This window comes from Montipora foliosa, chromosome 1, assembly GCF_036669935.1.
Source record: "Montipora foliosa isolate CH-2021 chromosome 1, ASM3666993v2, whole genome shotgun sequence".
NCBI lineage: Eukaryota > Metazoa > Cnidaria > Anthozoa > Scleractinia > Acroporidae > Montipora > Montipora foliosa.
This window is the reverse complement of record NC_090869.1, coordinates 7,248,888-7,265,801: the sequence shown is the minus strand read 5'-3', so window position 1 is coordinate 7,265,801 and position 16,914 is coordinate 7,248,888.

The window sequence follows — 16,914 nt, the reverse complement described above, 5'->3', positions numbered from 1 at the left end:
CTTATAAAAAATCAATGAAAATGAGAATCGGGGGGCCTTCCCTTGTCATGGAATGGCAGAATTACCCAGAATTCTTTATGGCCACGAAGGAGGCAACTTGAGAAGCACGAGACTGGCCCTCATCAAATGGCTAAAGCGCGGCCGGAGGAAAAAGTAGTGAGAAGAAGATCTCTAGCCAGATACTAAGGAGTAACCCTGGTGTGTGCTGTTAACGTAGACGTTTGATTTCTGAAGAAGTTTTTACTCTAGAAAACTCGCAACAAAGTAGTGATTTTTTTTCGCTGTTATCCTCGTAGCAAAAAACTGGCCTTTCGTGATTTCTTGTCAAGCAAAGGGTATAATGTAAATAAGAGAATACTGATATTTATATTTGCAAATTATATAACCTGTCCTCTTGCCACTTAAGACAAACTCTACATATCTATGCAATAAGCGCAATCAAACTCTTCTCATGCATGATTTTCGCGGAAATTACATTCTGTCCTTCAATAAACCTAAACCAACCGTTATGGTCTTAGTTCTTTTTCTAACGTATCAGCTAAGTTGCGAAATGCGCTACCTGATTTTATCCCTACCACTGAGTTTACTGGTTTTAAAAGAGAATCCAGGATCGCATTTTGTACAGCGGCTTTTCTTGTTAATTAATATATCTTTAAATTTTGTGTATTTATTTATGTACCTGTATATGCTATGTATTTTAGCTGTAAATGTAATCTCTCGAAGATATTAGCTCTTGTATTTATTCTGAAATTCGAGATGAAATAAATGTGTGTTACCTTTAGCAGGGCGCGTGCGCACACTTTGTAATCTGCGACTTCTGTGCTTACCACATGACAGATAAAATGACTTTTTCCTTGAATATATAAGCCATCGAATTCTTATGTTAAATTGACAAGGGCGGTTTGGAGCTGTGAGTAGGCGTGGGATTTGTCTCATATGGTTTAGGGGCCGACATATCTCTCCCTCAATGCCGTACCAGGAGGCGAGGTCGGTAGCAGAAAGCAGCGAAGGGCCAACTGCGTCCAAAAGCGATCGCACGGGCCGAAATCCCGGGATGACTCGTTTGGTACGACGCTCCAGCGCCACGTCTGGAGGTACTGCGTTTTTCTTTCTTGTTCAAACATTGCGTCGGCGCATGCGTAAATGTTCTGGCTCTCCGATACGTAGCCTACCAAAAAAATAAATAAATAAGATGCTGGCTGGTTTTTACAAGGAATTGACATTTCACTTGAACAGATTCTACAGGCATAAACTCGTAAGGTAAGAAGCGCGCGTGTCTGGTCTTCTCGAGACAGAGGTGAGAGATGGTTTCATGCAGACTGGGTCGCCTAAAATGCCCTGTTGTAAACATGGCGGTTCACGAGTGAAGTTGTCTCTCTGGCCTTTCTGTGGACGAAATCCAGGACCTACCGGTACAATTTGGGCAAGTTTTGAAAGCTAAAAGCTTCAATCAGTGCTGTATTTTGCTGGTAGGACTGGGTGACCCGACACTTATAAAAAATCAATGAAAATGAGAATCGGGGGGCCTTCCCTTGTCATGGAATGGCAGAATTACCCAGAATTCTTTATGGCCACGAAGGAGGCAACTTGAGAAGCACGAGACTGGCCCTCATCAAATGGCTAAAGCGCGGCCGGAGGAAAAAGTAGTGAGAAGAAGATCTCTAGCCAGATACTAAGGAGTAACCCTGGTGTGTGCTGTTAACGTAGACGTTTGATTTCTGAAGAAGTTTTTACTCTAGAAAACTCGCAACAAAGTAGTGATTTTTTTTCGCTGTTATCCTCGTAGCAAAAAACTGGCCTTTCGTGATTTCTTGTCAAGCAAAGGGTATAATGTAAATAAGAGAATACTGATATTTATATTTGCAAATTATATAACCTGTCCTCTTGCCACTTAAGACAAACTCTACATATCTATGCAATAAGCGCAATCAAACTCTTCTCATGCATGATTTTCGCGGAAATTACATTCTGTCCTTCAATAAACCTAAACCAACCGTTATGGTCTTAGTTCTTTTTCTAACGTATCAGCTAAGTTGCGAAATGCGCTACCTGATTTTATCCCTACCACTGAGTTTACTGGTTTTAAAAGAGAATCCAGGATCGCATTTTGTACAGCGGCTTTTCTTGTTAATTAATATATCTTTAAATTTTGTGTATTTATTTATGTACCTGTATATGCTATGTATTTTAGCTGTAAATGTAATCTCTCGAAGATATTAGCTCTTGTATTTATTCTGAAATTCGAGATGAAATAAATGTGTGTTACCTTTAGCAGGGCGCGTGCGCACACTTTGTAATCTGCGACTTCTGTGCTTACCACATGACAGATAAAATGACTTTTTCCTTGAATATATAAGCCATCGAATTCTTATGTTAAATTGACAAGGGCGGTTTGGAGCTGTGAGTAGGCGTGGGATTTGTCTCATATGGTTTAGGGGCCGACATATCTCTCCCTCAATGCCGTACCAGGAGGCGAGGTCGGTAGCAGAAAGCAGCGAAGGGCCAACTGCGTCCAAAAGCGATCGCACGGGCCGAAATCCCGGGATGACTCGTTTGGTACGACGCTCCAGCGCCACGTCTGGAGGTACTGCGTTTTTCTTTCTTGTTCAAACATTGCGTCGGCGCATGCGTAAATGTTCTGGCTCTCCGATACGTAGCCTACCAAAAAAAAAATAAATAAGATGCTGGCTGGTTTTTACAAGGAATTGACATTTCACTTGAACAGATTCTACAGGCATAAACTCGTAAGGTAAGAAGCGCGCGTGTCTGGTCTTCTCGAGACAGAGGTGAGAGATGGTTTCATGCAGACTGGGTCGCCTAAAATGCCTGTTGTAAACATGGCGGTTCACGAGTGAAGTTGTCTCTCTGGCCTTTCTGTGGACGAAATCCAGGACCTACCGGTACAATTTGGGCAAGTTTTGAAAGCTAAAAGCTTCAATCAGTGCTGTATTTTGCTGGTAGGACTGGGTGACCCGACACTTATAAAAAATCAATGAAAATGAGAATCGGGGGGCCTTCCCTTGTCATGGAATGGCAGAATTACCCAGAATTCTTTATGGCCACGAAGGAGGCAACTTGAGAAGCACGAGACTGGCCCTCATCAAATGGCTAAAGCGCGGCCGGAGGAAAAAGTAGTGAGAAGAAGATCTCTAGCCAGATACTAAGGAGTAACCCTGGTGTGTGCTGTTAACGTAGACGTTTGATTTCTGAAGAAGTTTTTACTCTAGAAAACTCGCAACAAAGTAGTGATTTTTTTTCGCTGTTATCCTCGTAGCAAAAAACTGGCCTTTCGTGATTTCTTGTCAAGCAAAGGGTATAATGTAAATAAGAGAATACTGATATTTATATTTGCAAATTATATAACCTGTCCTCTTGCCACTTAAGACAAACTCTACATATCTATGCAATAAGCGCAATCAAACTCTTCTCATGCATGATTTTCGCGGAAATTACATTCTGTCCTTCAATAAACCTAAACCAACCGTTATGGTCTTAGTTCTTTTTCTAACGTATCAGCTAAGTTGCGAAATGCGCTACCTGATTTTATCCCTACCACTGAGTTTACTGGTTTTAAAAGAGAATCCAGGATCGCATTTTGTACAGCGGCTTTTCTTGTTAATTAATATATCTTTAAATTTTGTGTATTTATTTATGTACCTGTATATGCTATGTATTTTAGCTGTAAATGTAATCTCTCGAAGATATTAGCTCTTGTATTTATTCTGAAATTCGAGATGAAATAAATGTGTGTTACCTTTAGCAGGGCGCGTGCGCACACTTTGTAATCTGCGACTTCTGTGCTTACCACATGACAGATAAAATGACTTTTTCCTTGAATATATAAGCCATCGAATTCTTATGTTAAATTGACAAGGGCGGTTTGGAGCTGTGAGTAGGCGTGGGATTTGTCTCATATGGTTTAGGGGCCGACATATCTCTCCCTCAATGCCGTACCAGGAGGCGAGGTCGGTAGCAGAAAGCAGCGAAGGGCCAACTGCGTCCAAAAGCGATCGCACGGGCCGAAATCCCGGGATGACTCGTTTGGTACGACGCTCCAGCGCCACGTCTGGAGGTACTGCGTTTTTCTTTCTTGTTCAAACATTGCGTCGGCGCATGCGTAAATGTTCTGGCTCTCCGATACGTAGCCTACCAAAAAAAAATAAATAAATAAGATGCTGGCTGGTTTTTACAAGGAATTGACATTTCACTTGAACAGATTCTACAGGCATAAACTCGTAAGGTAAGAAGCGCGCGTGTCTGGTCTTCTCGAGACAGAGGTGAGAGATGGTTTCATGCAGACTGGGTCGCCTAAAATGCTCTGTTGTAAACATGGCGGTTCACGAGTGAAGTTGTCTCTCTGGCCTTTCTGTGGACGAAATCCAGGACCTACCGATACAATTTGGGCAAGTTTTGAAAGCTAAAAGCTTCAATCAGTGCTGTATTTTGCTGGTAGGACTGGGTGACCCGACACTTATAAAAAATCAATGAAAATGAGAATCGGGGGGCCTTCCCTTGTCATGGAATGGCAGAATTACCCAGAATTCTTTATGGCCACGAAGGAGGCAACTTGAGAAGCACGAGACTGGCCCTCATCAAATGGCTAAAGCGCGGCCGGAGGAAAAAGTAGTGAGAAGAAGATCTCTAGCCAGATACTAAGGAGTAACCCTGGTGTGTGCTGTTAACGTAGACGTTTGATTTCTGAAGAAGTTTTTACTCTAGAAAACTCGCAACAAAGTAGTGATTTTTTTTCGCTGTTATCCTCGTAGCAAAAAACTGGCCTTTCGTGATTTCTTGTCAAGCAAAGGGTATAATGTAAATAAGAGAATACTGATATTTATATTTGCAAATTATATAACCTGTCCTCTTGCCACTTAAGACAAACTCTACATATCTATGCAATAAGCGCAATCAAACTCTTCTCATGCATGATTTTCGCGGAAATTACATTCTGTCCTTCAATAAACCTAAACCAACCGTTATGGTCTTAGTTCTTTTTCTAACGTATCAGCTAAGTTGCGAAATGCGCTACCTGATTTTATCCCTACCACTGAGTTTACTGGTTTTAAAAGAGAATCCAGGATCGCATTTTGTACAGCGGCTTTTCTTGTTAATTAATATATCTTTAAATTTTGTGTATTTATTTATGTACCTGTATATGCTATGTATTTTAGCTGTAAATGTAATCTCTCGAAGATATTAGCTCTTGTATTTATTCTGAAATTCGAGATGAAATAAATGTGTGTTACCTTTAGCAGGGCGCGTGCGCACACTTTGTAATCTGCGACTTCTGTGCTTACCACATGACAGATAAAATGACTTTTTCCTTGAATATATAAGCCATCGAATTCTTATGTTAAATTGACAAGGGCGGTTTGGAGCTGTGAGTAGGCGTGGGATTTGTCTCATATGGTTTAGGGGCCGACATATCTCTCCCTCAATGCCGTACCAGGAGGCGAGGTCGGTAGCAGAAAGCAGCGAAGGGCCAACTGCGTCCAAAAGCGATCGCACGGGCCGAAATCCCGGGATGACTCGTTTGGTACGACGCTCCAGCGCCACGTCTGGAGGTACTGCGTTTTTCTTTCTTGTTCAAACATTGCGTCGGCGCATGCGTAAATGTTCTGGCTCTCCGATACGTAGCCTACCACCAAAAAAATAAATAAGATGCTGGCTGGTTTTTACAAGGAATTGACATTTCACTTGAACAGATTCTACAGGCATAAACTCGTAAGGTAAGAAGCGCGCGTGTCTGGTCTTCTCGAGACAGAGGTGAGAGATGGTTTCATGCAGACTGGGTCGCCTAAAATGCTCTGTTGTAAACATGGCGGTTCACGAGTGAAGTTGTCTCTCTGGCCTTTCTGTGGACGAAATCCAGGACCTACCGATACAATTTGGGCAAGTTTTGAAAGCTAAAAGCTTCAATCAGTGCTGTATTTTGCTGGTAGGACTGGGTGACCCGACACTTATAAAAAATCAATGAAAATGAGAATCGGGGGCCTTCCCTTGTCATGGAATGGCAGAATTACCCAGAATTCTTTATGGCCACGAAGGAGGCAACTTGAGAAGCACGAGACTGGCCCTCATCAAATGGCTAAAGCGCGGCCGGAGGAAAAAGTAGTGAGAAGAAGATCTCTAGCCAGATACTAAGGAGTAACCCTGGTGTGTGCTGTTAACGTAGACGTTTGATTTCTGAAGAAGTTTTTACTCTAGAAAACTCGCAACAAAGTAGTGATTTTTTTTCGCTGTTATCCTCGTAGCAAAAAACTGGCCTTTCGTGATTTCTTGTCAAGCAAAGGGTATAATGTAAATAAGAGAATACTGATATTTATATTTGCAAATTATATAACCTGTCCTCTTGCCACTTAAGACAAACTCTACATATCTATGCAATAAGCGCAATCAAACTCTTCTCATGCATGATTTTCGCGGAAATTACATTCTGTCCTTCAATAAACCTAAACCAACCGTTATGGTCTTAGTTCTTTTTCTAACGTATCAGCTAAGTTGCGAAATGCGCTACCTGATTTTATCCCTACCACTGAGTTTACTGGTTTTAAAAGAGAATCCAGGATCGCATTTTGTACAGCGGCTTTTCTTGTTAATTAATATATCTTTAAATTTTGTGTATTTATTTATGTACCTGTATATGCTATGTATTTTAGCTGTAAATGTAATCTCTCGAAGATATTAGCTCTTGTATTTATTCTGAAATTCGAGATGAAATAAATGTGTGTTACCTTTAGCAGGGCGCGTGCGCACACTTTGTAATCTGCGACTTCTGTGCTTACCACATGACAGATAAAATGACTTTTTCCTTGAATATATAAGCCATCGAATTCTTATGTTAAATTGACAAGGGCGGTTTGGAGCTGTGAGTAGGCGTGGGATTTGTCTCATATGGTTTAGGGGCCGACATATCTCTCCCTCAATGCCGTACCAGGAGGCGAGGTCGGTAGCAGAAAGCAGCGAAGGGCCAACTGCGTCCAAAAGCGATCGCACGGGCCGAAATCCCGGGATGACTCGTTTGGTACGACGCTCCAGCGCCACGTCTGGAGGTACTGCGTTTTTCTTTCTTGTTCAAACATTGCGTCGGCGCATGCGTAAATGTTCTGGCTCTCCGATACGTAGCCTACCAAAAAAATTAAGATGCTGGCTGGTTTTTACAAGGAATTGACATTTCACTTGAACAGATTCTACAGGCATAAACTCGTAAGGTAAGAAGCGCGCGTGTCTGGTCTTCTCGAGACAGAGGTGAGAGATGGTTTCATGCAGACTGGGTCGCCTAAAATGCTCTGTTGTAAACATGGCGGTTCACGAGTGAAGTTGTCTCTCTGGCCTTTCTGTGGACGAAATCCAGGACCTACCGATACAATTTGGGCAAGTTTTGAAAGCTAAAAGCTTCAATCAGTGCTGTATTTTGCTGGTAGGACTGGGTGACCCGACACTTATAAAAAATCAATGAAAATGAGAATCGGGGGCCTTCCCTTGTCATGGAATGGCAGAATTACCCAGAATTCTTTATGGCCACGAAGGAGGCAACTTGAGAAGCACGAGACTGGCCCTCATCAAATGGCTAAAGCGCGGCCGGAGGAAAAAGTAGTGAGAAGAAGATCTCTAGCCAGATACTAAGGAGTAACCCTGGTGTGTGCTGTTAACGTAGACGTTTGATTTCTGAAGAAGTTTTTACTCTAGAAAACTCGCAACAAAGTAGTGATTTTTTTTCGCTGTTATCCTCGTAGCAAAAAACTGGCCTTTCGTGATTTCTTGTCAAGCAAAGGGTATAATGTAAATAAGAGAATACTGATATTTATATTTGCAAATTATATAACCTGTCCTCTTGCCACTTAAGACAAACTCTACATATCTATGCAATAAGCGCAATCAAACTCTTCTCATGCATGATTTTCGCGGAAATTACATTCTGTCCTTCAATAAACCTAAACCAACCGTTATGGTCTTAGTTCTTTTTCTAACGTATCAGCTAAGTTGCGAAATGCGCTACCTGATTTTATCCCTACCACTGAGTTTACTGGTTTTAAAAGAGAATCCAGGATCGCATTTTGTACAGCGGCTTTTCTTGTTAATTAATATATCTTTAAATTTTGTGTATTTATTTATGTACCTGTATATGCTATGTATTTTAGCTGTAAATGTAATCTCTCGAAGATATTAGCTCTTGTATTTATTCTGAAATTCGAGATGAAATAAATGTGTGTTACCTTTAGCAGGGCGCGTGCGCACACTTTGTAATCTGCGACTTCTGTGCTTACCACATGACAGATAAAATGACTTTTTCCTTGAATATATAAGCCATCGAATTCTTATGTTAAATTGACAAGGGCGGTTTGGAGCTGTGAGTAGGCGTGGGATTTGTCTCATATGGTTTAGGGGCCGACATATCTCTCCCTCAATGCCGTACCAGGAGGCGAGGTCGGTAGCAGAAAGCAGCGAAGGGCCAACTGCGTCCAAAAGCGATCGCACGGGCCGAAATCCCGGGATGACTCGTTTGGTACGACGCTCCAGCGCCACGTCTGGAGGTACTGCGTTTTTCTTTCTTGTTCAAACATTGCGTCGGCGCATGCGTAAATGTTCTGGCTCTCCGATACGTAGCCTACCAAAAAAATAAATAAATAAGATGCTGGCTGGTTTTTACAAGGAATTGACATTTCACTTGAACAGATTCTACAGGCATAAACTCGTAAGGTAAGAAGCGCGCGTGTCTGGTCTTCTCGAGACAGAGGTGAGAGATGGTTTCATGCAGACTGGGTCGCCTAAAATGCTCTGTTGTAAACATGGCGGTTCACGAGTGAAGTTGTCTCTCTGGCCTTTCTGTGGACGAAATCCAGGACCTACCGATACAATTTGGGCAAGTTTTGAAAGCTAAAAGCTTCAATCAGTGCTGTATTTTGCTGGTAGGACTGGGTGACCCGACACTTATAAAAAATCAATGAAAATGAGAATCGGGGGGCCTTCCCTTGTCATGGAATGGCAGAATTACCCAGAATTCTTTATGGCCACGAAGGAGGCAACTTGAGAAGCACGAGACTGGCCCTCATCAAATGGCTAAAGCGCGGCCGGAGGAAAAAGTAGTGAGAAGAAGATCTCTAGCCAGATACTAAGGAGTAACCCTGGTGTGTGCTGTTAACGTAGACGTTTGATTTCTGAAGAAGTTTTTACTCTAGAAAACTCGCAACAAAGTAGTGATTTTTTTTCGCTGTTATCCTCGTAGCAAAAAACTGGCCTTTCGTGATTTCTTGTCAAGCAAAGGGTATAATGTAAATAAGAGAATACTGATATTTATATTTGCAAATTATATAACCTGTCCTCTTGCCACTTAAGACAAACTCTACATATCTATGCAATAAGCGCAATCAAACTCTTCTCATGCATGATTTTCGCGGAAATTACATTCTGTCCTTCAATAAACCTAAACCAACCGTTATGGTCTTAGTTCTTTTTCTAACGTATCAGCTAAGTTGCGAAATGCGCTACCTGATTTTATCCCTACCACTGAGTTTACTGGTTTTAAAAGAGAATCCAGGATCGCATTTTGTACAGCGGCTTTTCTTGTTAATTAATATATCTTTAAATTTTGTGTATTTATTTATGTACCTGTATATGCTATGTATTTTAGCTGTAAATGTAATCTCTCGAAGATATTAGCTCTTGTATTTATTCTGAAATTCGAGATGAAATAAATGTGTGTTACCTTTAGCAGGGCGCGTGCGCACACTTTGTAATCTGCGACTTCTGTGCTTACCACATGACAGATAAAATGACTTTTTCCTTGAATATATAAGCCATCGAATTCTTATGTTAAATTGACAAGGGCGGTTTGGAGCTGTGAGTAGGCGTGGGATTTGTCTCATATGGTTTAGGGGCCGACATATCTCTCCCTCAATGCCGTACCAGGAGGCGAGGTCGGTAGCAGAAAGCAGCGAAGGGCCAACTGCGTCCAAAAGCGATCGCACGGGCCGAAATCCCGGGATGACTCGTTTGGTACGACGCTCCAGCGCCACGTCTGGAGGTACTGCGTTTTTCTTTCTTGTTCAAACATTGCGTCGGCGCATGCGTAAATGTTCTGGCTCTCCGATACGTAGCCTACCAAAAAAAATAAATAAATAAGATGCTGGCTGGTTTTTACAAGGAATTGACATTTCACTTGAACAGATTCTACAGGCATAAACTCGTAAGGTAAGAAGCGCGCGTGTCTGGTCTTCTCGAGACAGAGGTGAGAGATGGTTTCATGCAGACTGGGTCGCCTAAAATGCTCTGTTGTAAACATGGCGGTTCACGAGTGAAGTTGTCTCTCTGGCCTTTCTGTGGACGAAATCCAGGACCTACCGATACAATTTGGGCAAGTTTTGAAAGCTAAAAGCTTCAATCAGTGCTGTATTTTGCTGGTAGGACTGGGTGACCCGACACTTATAAAAAATCAATGAAAATGAGAATCGGGGGGCCTTCCCTTGTCATGGAATGGCAGAATTACCCAGAATTCTTTATGGCCACGAAGGAGGCAACTTGAGAAGCACGAGACTGGCCCTCATCAAATGGCTAAAGCGCGGCCGGAGGAAAAAGTAGTGAGAAGAAGATCTCTAGCCAGATACTAAGGAGTAACCCTGGTGTGTGCTGTTAACGTAGACGTTTGATTTCTGAAGAAGTTTTTACTCTAGAAAACTCGCAACAAAGTAGTGATTTTTTTTCGCTGTTATCCTCGTAGCAAAAAACTGGCCTTTCGTGATTTCTTGTCAAGCAAAGGGTATAATGTAAATAAGAGAATACTGATATTTATATTTGCAAATTATATAACCTGTCCTCTTGCCACTTAAGACAAACTCTACATATCTATGCAATAAGCGCAATCAAACTCTTCTCATGCATGATTTTCGCGGAAATTACATTCTGTCCTTCAATAAACCTAAACCAACCGTTATGGTCTTAGTTCTTTTTCTAACGTATCAGCTAAGTTGCGAAATGCGCTACCTGATTTTATCCCTACCACTGAGTTTACTGGTTTTAAAAGAGAATCCAGGATCGCATTTTGTACAGCGGCTTTTCTTGTTAATTAATATATCTTTAAATTTTGTGTATTTATTTATGTACCTGTATATGCTATGTATTTTAGCTGTAAATGTAATCTCTCGAAGATATTAGCTCTTGTATTTATTCTGAAATTCGAGATGAAATAAATGTGTGTTACCTTTAGCAGGGCGCGTGCGCACACTTTGTAATCTGCGACTTCTGTGCTTACCACATGACAGATAAAATGACTTTTTCCTTGAATATATAAGCCATCGAATTCTTATGTTAAATTGACAAGGGCGGTTTGGAGCTGTGAGTAGGCGTGGGATTTGTCTCATATGGTTTAGGGGCCGACATATCTCTCCCTCAATGCCGTACCAGGAGGCGAGGTCGGTAGCAGAAAGCAGCGAAGGGCCAACTGCGTCCAAAAGCGATCGCACGGGCCGAAATCCCGGGATGACTCGTTTGGTACGACGCTCCAGCGCCACGTCTGGAGGTACTGCGTTTTTCTTTCTTGTTCAAACATTGCGTCGGCGCATGCGTAAATGTTCTGGCTCTCCGATACGTAGCCTACCAAAAAAATAAATAAATAAGATGCTGGCTGGTTTTTACAAGGAATTGACATTTCACTTGAACAGATTCTACAGGCATAAACTCGTAAGGTAAGAAGCGCGCGTGTCTGGTCTTCTCGAGACAGAGGTGAGAGATGGTTTCATGCAGACTGGGTCGCCTAAAATGCCCTGTTGTAAACATGGCGGTTCACGAGTGAAGTTGTCTCTCTGGCCTTTCTGTGGACGAAATCCAGGACCTACCGGTACAATTTGGGCAAGTTTTGAAAGCTAAAAGCTTCAATCAGTGCTGTATTTTGCTGGTAGGACTGGGTGACCCGACACTTATAAAAAATCAATGAAAATGAGAATCGGGGGCCTTCCCTTGTCATGGAATGGCAGAATTACCCAGAATTCTTTATGGCCACGAAGGAGGCAACTTGAGAAGCACGAGACTGGCCCTCATCAAATGGCTAAAGCGCGGCCGGAGGAAAAAGTAGTGAGAAGAAGATCTCTAGCCAGATACTAAGGAGTAACCCTGGTGTGTGCTGTTAACGTAGACGTTTGATTTCTGAAGAAGTTTTTACTCTAGAAAACTCGCAACAAAGTAGTGATTTTTTTTCGCTGTTATCCTCGTAGCAAAAAACTGGCCTTTCGTGATTTCTTGTCAAGCAAAGGGTATAATGTAAATAAGAGAATACTGATATTTATATTTGCAAATTATATAACCTGTCCTCTTGCCACTTAAGACAAACTCTACATATCTATGCAATAAGCGCAATCAAACTCTTCTCATGCATGATTTTCGCGGAAATTACATTCTGTCCTTCAATAAACCTAAACCAACCGTTATGGTCTTAGTTCTTTTTCTAACGTATCAGCTAAGTTGCGAAATGCGCTACCTGATTTTATCCCTACCACTGAGTTTACTGGTTTTAAAAGAGAATCCAGGATCGCATTTTGTACAGCGGCTTTTCTTGTTAATTAATATATCTTTAAATTTTGTGTATTTATTTATGTACCTGTATATGCTATGTATTTTAGCTGTAAATGTAATCTCTCGAAGATATTAGCTCTTGTATTTATTCTGAAATTCGAGATGAAATAAATGTGTGTTACCTTTAGCAGGGCGCGTGCGCACACTTTGTAATCTGCGACTTCTGTGCTTACCACATGACAGATAAAATGACTTTTTCCTTGAATATATAAGCCATCGAATTCTTATGTTAAATTGACAAGGGCGGTTTGGAGCTGTGAGTAGGCGTGGGATTTGTCTCATATGGTTTAGGGGCCGACATATCTCTCCCTCAATGCCGTACCAGGAGGCGAGGTCGGTAGCAGAAAGCAGCGAAGGGCCAACTGCGTCCAAAAGCGATCGCACGGGCCGAAATCCCGGGATGACTCGTTTGGTACGACGCTCCAGCGCCACGTCTGGAGGTACTGCGTTTTTCTTTCTTGTTCAAACATTGCGTCGGCGCATGCGTAAATGTTCTGGCTCTCCGATACGTAGCCTACCAAAAAAAATAAATAAATAAGATGCTGGCTGGTTTTTACAAGGAATTGACATTTCACTTGAACAGATTCTACAGGCATAAACTCGTAAGGTAAGAAGCGCGCGTGTCTGGTCTTCTCGAGACAGAGGTGAGAGATGGTTTCATGCAGACTGGGTCGCCTAAAATGCTCTGTTGTAAACATGGCGGTTCACGAGTGAAGTTGTCTCTCTGGCCTTTCTGTGGACGAAATCCAGGACCTACCGATACAATTTGGGCAAGTTTTGAAAGCTAAAAGCTTCAATCAGTGCTGTATTTTGCTGGTAGGACTGGGTGACCCGACACTTATAAAAAATCAATGAAAATGAGAATCGGGGGGCCTTCCCTTGTCATGGAATGGCAGAATTACCCAGAATTCTTTATGGCCACGAAGGAGGCAACTTGAGAAGCACGAGACTGGCCCTCATCAAATGGCTAAAGCGCGGCCGGAGGAAAAAGTAGTGAGAAGAAGATCTCTAGCCAGATACTAAGGAGTAACCCTGGTGTGTGCTGTTAACGTAGACGTTTGATTTCTGAAGAAGTTTTTACTCTAGAAAACTCGCAACAAAGTAGTGATTTTTTTTCGCTGTTATCCTCGTAGCAAAAAACTGGCCTTTCGTGATTTCTTGTCAAGCAAAGGGTATAATGTAAATAAGAGAATACTGATATTTATATTTGCAAATTATATAACCTGTCCTCTTGCCACTTAAGACAAACTCTACATATCTATGCAATAAGCGCAATCAAACTCTTCTCATGCATGATTTTCGCGGAAATTACATTCTGTCCTTCAATAAACCTAAACCAACCGTTATGGTCTTAGTTCTTTTTCTAACGTATCAGCTAAGTTGCGAAATGCGCTACCTGATTTTATCCCTACCACTGAGTTTACTGGTTTTAAAAGAGAATCCAGGATCGCATTTTGTACAGCGGCTTTTCTTGTTAATTAATATATCTTTAAATTTTGTGTATTTATTTATGTACCTGTATATGCTATGTATTTTAGCTGTAAATGTAATCTCTCGAAGATATTAGCTCTTGTATTTATTCTGAAATTCGAGATGAAATAAATGTGTGTTACCTTTAGCAGGGCGCGTGCGCACACTTTGTAATCTGCGACTTCTGTGCTTACCACATGACAGATAAAATGACTTTTTCCTTGAATATATAAGCCATCGAATTCTTATGTTAAATTGACAAGGGCGGTTTGGAGCTGTGAGTAGGCGTGGGATTTGTCTCATATGGTTTAGGGGCCGACATATCTCTCCCTCAATGCCGTACCAGGAGGCGAGGTCGGTAGCAGAAAGCAGCGAAGGGCCAACTGCGTCCAAAAGCGATCGCACGGGCCGAAATCCCGGGATGACTCGTTTGGTACGACGCTCCAGCGCCACGTCTGGAGGTACTGCGTTTTTCTTTCTTGTTCAAACATTGCGTCGGCGCATGCGTAAATGTTCTGGCTCTCCGATACGTAGCCTACCAAAAAAATAAATAAATAAGATGCTGGCTGGTTTTTACAAGGAATTGACATTTCACTTGAACAGATTCTACAGGCATAAACTCGTAAGGTAAGAAGCGCGCGTGTCTGGTCTTCTCGAGACAGAGGTGAGAGATGGTTTCATGCAGACTGGGTCGCCTAAAATGCTCTGTTGTAAACATGGCGGTTCACGAGTGAAGTTGTCTCTCTGGCCTTTCTGTGGACGAAATCCAGGACCTACCGGTACAATTTGGGCAAGTTTTGAAAGCTAAAAGCTTCAATCAGTGCTGTATTTTGCTGGTAGGACTGGGTGACCCGACACTTATAAAAAATCAATGAAAATGAGAATCGGGGGGCCTTCCCTTGTCATGGAATGGCAGAATTACCCAGAATTCTTTATGGCCACGAAGGAGGCAACTTGAGAAGCACGAGACTGGCCCTCATCAAATGGCTAAAGCGCGGCCGGAGGAAAAAGTAGTGAGAAGAAGATCTCTAGCCAGATACTAAGGAGTAACCCTGGTGTGTGCTGTTAACGTAGACGTTTGATTTCTGAAGAAGTTTTTACTCTAGAAAACTCGCAACAAAGTAGTGATTTTTTTTCGCTGTTATCCTCGTAGCAAAAAACTGGCCTTTCGTGATTTCTTGTCAAGCAAAGGGTATAATGTAAATAAGAGAATACTGATATTTATATTTGCAAATTATATAACCTGTCCTCTTGCCACTTAAGACAAACTCTACATATCTATGCAATAAGCGCAATCAAACTCTTCTCATGCATGATTTTCGCGGAAATTACATTCTGTCCTTCAATAAACCTAAACCAACCGTTATGGTCTTAGTTCTTTTTCTAACGTATCAGCTAAGTTGCGAAATGCGCTACCTGATTTTATCCCTACCACTGAGTTTACTGGTTTTAAAAGAGAATCCAGGATCGCATTTTGTACAGCGGCTTTTCTTGTTAATTAATATATCTTTAAATTTTGTGTATTTATTTATGTACCTGTATATGCTATGTATTTTAGCTGTAAATGTAATCTCTCGAAGATATTAGCTCTTGTATTTATTCTGAAATTCGAGATGAAATAAATGTGTGTTACCTTTAGCAGGGCGCGTGCGCACACTTTGTAATCTGCGACTTCTGTGCTTACCACATGACAGATAAAATGACTTTTTCCTTGAATATATAAGCCATCGAATTCTTATGTTAAATTGACAAGGGCGGTTTGGAGCTGTGAGTAGGCGTGGGATTTGTCTCATATGGTTTAGGGGCCGACATATCTCTCCCTCAATGCCGTACCAGGAGGCGAGGTCGGTAGCAGAAAGCAGCGAAGGGCCAACTGCGTCCAAAAGCGATCGCACGGGCCGAAATCCCGGGATGACTCGTTTGGTACGACGCTCCAGCGCCACGTCTGGAGGTACTGCGTTTTTCTTTCTTGTTCAAACATTGCGTCGGCGCATGCGTAAATGTTCTGGCTCTCCGATACGTAGCCTACCAAAAAAAATAAATAAATAAGATGCTGGCTGGTTTTTACAAGGAATTGACATTTCACTTGAACAGATTCTACAGGCATAAACTCGTAAGGTAAGAAGCGCGCGTGTCTGGTCTTCTCGAGACAGAGGTGAGAGATGGTTTCATGCAGACTGGGTCGCCTAAAATGCTCTGTTGTAAACATGGCGGTTCACGAGTGAAGTTGTCTCTCTGGCCTTTCTGTGGACGAAATCCAGGACCTACCGATACAATTTGGGCAAGTTTTGAAAGCTAAAAGCTTCAATCAGTGCTGTATTTTGCTGGTAGGACTGGGTGACCCGACACTTATAAAAAATCAATGAAAATGAGAATCGGGGGGCCTTCCCTTGTCATGGAATGGCAGAATTACCCAGAATTCTTTATGGCCACGAAGGAGGCAACTTGAGAAGCACGAGACTGGCCCTCATCAAATGGCTAAAGCGCGGCCGGAGGAAAAAGTAGTGAGAAGAAGATCTCTAGCCAGATACTAAGGAGTAACCCTGGTGTGTGCTGTTAACGTAGACGTTTGATTTCTGAAGAAGTTTTTACTCTAGAAAACTCGCAACAAAGTAGTGATTTTTTTTCGCTGTTATCCTCGTAGCAAAAAACTGGCCTTTCGTGATTTCTTGTCAAGCAAAGGGTATAATGTAAATAAGAGAATACTGATATTTATATTTGCAAATTATATAACCTGTCCTCTTGCCACTTAAGACAAACTCTACATATCTATGCAATAAGCGCAATCAAACTCTTCTCATGCATGATTTTCGCGGAAATTACATTCTGTCCTTCAATAAACCTAAACCAACCGTTATGGTCTTAGTTCTTTTATCTAAC